We start from the raw sequence: 6,295 nt of genomic DNA, 5'->3' as shown, positions 1-6,295 counted from the left end.
TATTTCGTTCTCCGCTCCGCTCGTCTAAGCCCTCAACTAGTACTATTTCTGTAAGTATTCGCTAAGACGGAATACATAGTGATATATTATCGCATGCCATACTAATTGGGGCCCTATTCCGACTGTCATACTACTTGAATTATAACCGAACACTAGGATAACACGTGGCGTTGCTCGCGTTTTATTACGCGGAAAAGAATTTTAAGTTAAAGGGCAATTATATGTGAAATTGCCGTGAATAGGGGTCGCAAGTTTGGTTTCCGAGTTGAATAATTAATGTTTATGTTTTGGCCTTGAAATGGTATCAAAATAGTGGCATTTTGTACCGACAATTAGGACAAAATAGTGTCCAATTGTCGTATCACGGGACAACTTAATAGGACTAGTGAAATAGACAACTCACACACGGTCATTTGATTCTAAATTAAGCAGAGCTTGTATTATGGTAACCAAATATATATATACATATACATATATATACTTATATAGATACATTAACAACCAGACTCAGAACAAATACTCGTGCTCATCACACAAAGATTTGTCCCGACTGGGATTTGAACTCACCACACGCGGCGCTACGGTTATCGAGGTGAGGTGACCATTTTCACCACTGCGCCAAACGTGCAGTTTATACATACATACAGACATAGGGACAGACGCGGGAAGCAACTATGTTTTATACTATGTAGTGATTATGATAGTCAGACGGACAGAACGATTTTAAAATACTATCTTTATATCCATAAAAATCATTTCAATAACTAGCTGACCCGCGCAACTTCGCTTGCGTCACATAAGAGTAGGTCATAATTTTCTCAGTTTTTGAACCATTTTTTGTTGCTATTCCGCGCTCTTAATGGTCGTAGCATGATGTTATATAGCCTGTAACCTTCCTCAATAAATAGGCTATCCAACAGTAAAATGTTTATTCGATTTGCACCAGTAGTTCCTGAGATTAGCGCGTCCAAACAAACAAACTACAATTTTATAATATTAGTTTAAATGAACCGCTACTAAAACATCAAAGTCTCACACCAAACGACACAGCATTTCATGCAAATACATCAAAGTGCACCCAAAGGTTGAGTGGTTAACAATTAGCGATACATTCGCAGTTCGATTCCCAGTATAGGACGTTTAAATCATGCTTGTTAATTTTACTCATGATTTATTGCAGGAGAATATGGTTAAATGGGATGCAACTAATTATCTGATAATTGATGGTGTGTGATGATAGCGCAGTGGTTGATTGGTTGGTATGCTGTTGAAATGTCCAAGGTTCAAATCTTAGTATTTCATTAGGTACTTTGCTTTACTGATTTACGTGGCTTTTGTTGTAAAATAGAAAATATCTAGCTTTTGTCCGCGTAGTTTGTAAGTTATGACTGAATTTTTATACAAACTTTCATCCCCTATTTTATCTCCTTAGGGGGAGAATTGATTAACATTCTTTCTTAGTGGATGCCTACGTCATAATATTTACCTGCATGCCAAAGGAGAATGCTCAAAAAAAACCCAGGCTGTACACAAAAGTTATGTAACTCAAAAAATTAGTTATACTGTGTAATTGAATTCCCAATGTTTACCTCTATCAAATTCGATGGCTGAACATACTAAACTAGTCCCAAAAATTAAGGGATATAAAAAAAGAATCCAAATTTTTGGGTGATTTTCAACAAGCTGTAACTCCGAGGAAAATGGTCGTACAGAAAAAATAAAAAAAACAAATTGTAGCTTCAAGTGTCTTATTTTTAGATATGACCATGAAAATTTTTTGTCATGGCCAGGTCTGGAGAAATCCAACGAAAACTACCAAAAAAAAATTTTTCAAAATTTTTTCCCTCCTAAAAAAAGGTCCACGGGCTTCAAAAAAATTTTTTTGATTCTTTCGTTCTAAATTTCTTTTAGAAAATTTAATCCTCTTTAATTTGCCGTATTCAAAAAGCCTGTACGACGATTTGCCACGGAGTTATCGTCAATCAAAGCAAAAAAGTTATTTTTGACTTTGATATTCAATAACTCCGGAAATAATGATCGTACAGGAAATCAAAGGAGGGTTTTGAAAACTGCACAATATTCTCTATAAGAAAATGTAAACATCTTCTAAGAAAAAATTTTTTTTTGAATTGAAACCTCGGACTGAAAAAAAGACAAAAATTCGCGAAATTAAGGATATTTGGATAACTTGGTATAACTTTGGATAAAATCGATGAACGAAGAATATAATCGGTAATTTTTCAACCTCAAAGTGTCCCCTAATATCCCTCAAAAATTCAAAGCGCTGCGATTTTTTTTTCATTGTGCCCCGAAGCTTCAAATTCTTTGTTGTTGCAAAAATCACCATTGTGAGCAATTTTGTGATTTTTATTCATTTTTTTAATAAACATTTTTTTTTCTCTCTAAAATCTTTATTTTTTCGATTAAAAATCAAATCGCGTGCCTATGCTCACTCCACGACATCGTCGAGCCCGATTGGCTTATGCGCATGACCATCACGATTGGGGTCGTAGACAGTGGACCAGTGTCTTATGGACTGACGAATCTCGATTTTGACTTCATGGCAGCGATAGACGATCTCTCGTTTTGCGATTTGCTTTTTAATCGAAAAAATAAAGATTTTAGAGAGAAAAAAAAATGTTTATTAAAAAAATGAATAAAAATCACAAAATTGCTCACAATGGTGATTTTTGCAACAACAAAGAATTTGAAGCTTCGGGGCACAATGAAAAAAAAATCGCAGCGCTTTGAATTTTTGAGGGATATTAGGGGACACTTTGAGGTTGAAAAATTACCGATTATATTCTTCGTTCATCGATTTTATCCAAAGTTATACCAAGTTATCCAAATATCCTTAATTTCGCGAATTTTTGTCTTTTTTTCAGTCCGAGGTTTCAATTCAAAAAAAAATTTTTTCTTAGAAGATGTTTACATTTTCTTATAGAGAATATTGTGCAGTTTTCAAAACCCTCCTTTGATTTCCTGTACGATCATTATTTCCGGAGTTATTGAATATCAAAGTCAAAAATAACTTTTTTGCTTTGATTGACGATAACTCCGTGGCAAATCGTCGTACAGGCTTTTTGAATACGGCAAATTAAAGAGGATTAAATTTTCTAAAAGAAATTTAGAACGAAAGAATCAAAAAAATTTTTTTGAAGCCCGTGGACCTTTTTTTAGGAGGGAAAAAATTTTGAAAAATTTTTTTTTGGTAGTTTTCGTTGGATTTCTCCAGACCTGGCCATGACAAAAAATTTTCATGGTCATATCTAAAAATTAGACACTTGAAGCTACAATTTGTTTTTTTTATTTTTTCTGTACGACCATTTTCCTCGGAGTTACAGCTTGTTGAAAATCACCCAAAAATTTGGATTCTTTTTTTATATCCCTTAATTTTTGGGACTAGTGTATTTTGCTATAACTTTTCAGTAGGGGTTTTCAATATATTTTTATATTTTTTAAATAAGTTACCTATATAAATGTTTAATCTTTTTTGAGTCACACATTTTTAATATAGGTATGTAACTGAGTTACAAATTAAAAATATTAAAAAATATATTTTTGAAAAATGAGTCATCATCACCAGGTCATATATGTCCCCACCGAGGGGCACGAGCCTCCCCTCTTAACAAAGAGTTAGTCCACCACACTGGTCTAATGCGGGTTGGCAGACAATTGGAGGGCTATTATAAGGTAGAAAAGTGTTGTCATGGTGGTAGATTGCTAGCCTATAGCCTATGAAGCACCAAACCCTTCCATCCCTCTACTGACTTTTGCAGTATGCACGGGAAGAAATGCAGCTGGCACCTTCTATGTTTTTTTTTCGCTCTCAATCCAGCATGGGAGCAATGGGAGAAATGAGTGATACTGTGTAATTAATTCCAGATATTTACCTCTATCAAATTCAATGGCTAAATATATTATATTGCTATTACTTTTACTTTGTTTTGTACTATGTAGTGATAGAATATAATTATTTTATTGTTAATTATTTTTTAAAAATCACATTTCCATTAAAATTAATTATTTATTAGTATTAGATATTTACTTATACAATTATATTATTCAAAAAATAATCATTGTGATGAACATTTGAAAAATATTTATTTTTTAAATTCACCTTTTAAATAGTAGATAATAGCAAAAAATAGTATTTAGCCATCGAATTTGATAGAGGCGAATATCTGGAATTGAATCACTCAGTATCACTAAAATTCTGAGTTACACACCGTTTGTGTACGGCCTGGGTTTTTTTCCCATACATTTTGAGCATTCTCCTTTCAACGCGAGGATAGTTTTACCGAGATTTTTTTTTCATGCATATAAAAATGTGGAATTTAAAAATAATAAATTAATAAATCGACTGTCAGACGGTACGAAGTTTTCCGGGACAGTTTAAACATAAAAATAGTGAAAACCAAATGAGGGTAGTTGTAGAAACTCGCGCCACAAGGAGACGACGCTTAGCAGCCACGTCAGTCATCGCGTGACCACGGTCGATGTCATACGATCGAAACGTCGGGTGAACAAATAAGGTATACTAACCTTAAAATTACCGTTTAAGACCCGTTAATTTTGTAATGTGTAGTGTTTATGAAATGCTTATTAATTTTGTATTATGTGTAGAAACCGCGATAATAAATAAATAAATATCATCGGACAACTCACACACGGTCATTTGATTCCAAACTAAGCAGAGCTTGTACTATGGTAACCAAATAACTGATAAACATACTTATATACTTCTAAATACATACTTATATTGATAAATTGATAGTTTAAGAACTTTAAATACTTAATTGTGTGGTGTAAACCTTCTACGCAAGTGGTCGAGATTTCGGACACAAAGCAACACCAATAACTATTGTAAGTTACGTAATATTTATTATCTTCTTGTATATTAATAATTTCGTCAAGGGGTTCGGTAGACTCGATCGAAACCTAATATGAATAACAAAACATAAAAAAAATGATTTTGAGACAACATATTAGGTCGGGGAAAAGTCTTTTCGCATTATTGTATAATCTCTTTGGCTTCAAGAATCACAAATGAGTACACGGTTCATTAGGTTTCTTTCAGTGAGCTCGTGAGGTACCCAAATATCGATTTTTTTTGTGTAGATAAAAGATTTTATTACAAGTTCATACATACTATAATGCGAAAAGACTTTTTCTCCGACCTAATAATTTCGACACAAAATACGATAGACTCGATCGAAACCTTACAATAATAACAAAACACAAAAAAATATTTATTTTGAGTCAACAACATCGTTAAATTCTAATGGCACTGACAAACCGCAGACGCCATCTTGGGTTTTTCAGTCGTTGACGTTTGGCGAAAATGTTGTTTTTGACATGTGTTGCCTTTCCTCCAACTATGTTGGAGTCGGCTTCCAGTCTCACTGGATGCAGCTGAATATATGTTTTACATGGAGCGACTGTCTATCTGACCTCCACAACCCAGTTACCTGGGTTATAACACGATACCCTTCGGTAAGACTGGTTGTCAGACTTTCAAGCTTCTGACTACTGTTAACAGTCAAAAATCTTTGAAAATGACAGACGTGACTCACAATTTAACGTGTCTTACGAAATTTGGCGGAACTCGATATGTTTCAGATGGTCACCCATCCACAGAACAACCTCGGAAAGAGTAACTTAACCTCAGAAGTTGATCCACGCGGCTGTTTTTAACTAAACCATGAGATCCTCTTATTTCCGTCAAAAGTATTAAATGGACTGTAAATATAATATACAACTCAAAGGTGACTGACTGACTGACATAGTGATCTATCAACGCACAGTTTAAACCACGCGGACGAAGTCGCGGGCAAAAGCTAGTTTGTCTATAAATCCCTATTCTCCTCCATATAGTTTTATTGTGAAACTCATAGTTTTGTGTAAATAGGTGTGAAATATTAGCACTTTCATAGCACAAAGCTTTTGATAATATTTTATGAGTTGATCCATGATTTAACAAGAATTTTGCTTGAAGTGTAATCATATTATGATTTTCAACATTTTATAGACTTCCTTCGGATCAAGTGGTAGTGAGGCCGTCGTACTCGAGGTCTTGGGTTCGATTCCTGAATTTGGCAATAACAGTTTTCTTAAAAAAAAGTATTTTCGTTTCTCAAATGATTCCCCTTTTAGCTATTAACTTTTTTAGTTCCGTGTTATAGGACTAAATTATTTGATTTGCTAACCTAACCCACCCTTGGCAAAGAAATTAGTTTTTTTTGCACAAGTCAGATACCACTATGCGTTTTTTTATAAAATCTGGGGGGCTATC

At 34.0% G+C, this 6,295-nt stretch overlaps 1 protein-coding gene across 1 annotated transcript in view; it reads left to right on the top strand.

The window, feature by feature from the left end:
* Window positions 1–4,505: 4,505 nt before the first annotated feature.
* The window catches only part of foi (solute carrier family 39 fear-of-intimacy), a 174,035-nt gene continuing 172,245 nt past the window's right edge, over window positions 4,506–6,295 (top strand). Inside the window, exon 1 of the mRNA XM_076132446.1 lies at window positions 4,506–4,866. The gene's annotated coding sequence lies outside the window, so the exon portion shown is untranslated. The remainder of the gene's footprint in view (window positions 4,867–6,295) is intronic.

The sequence above is a fragment of the Anticarsia gemmatalis genome, chromosome 27 (genome assembly GCF_050436995.1).
Source record: "Anticarsia gemmatalis isolate Benzon Research Colony breed Stoneville strain chromosome 27, ilAntGemm2 primary, whole genome shotgun sequence".
Classification (NCBI taxonomy): Eukaryota; Metazoa; Arthropoda; class Insecta; order Lepidoptera; family Erebidae; genus Anticarsia; species Anticarsia gemmatalis.
Note: the sequence above shows the minus strand (reverse complement) of the source record. Positions and strands in the feature narration are given on the sequence as shown.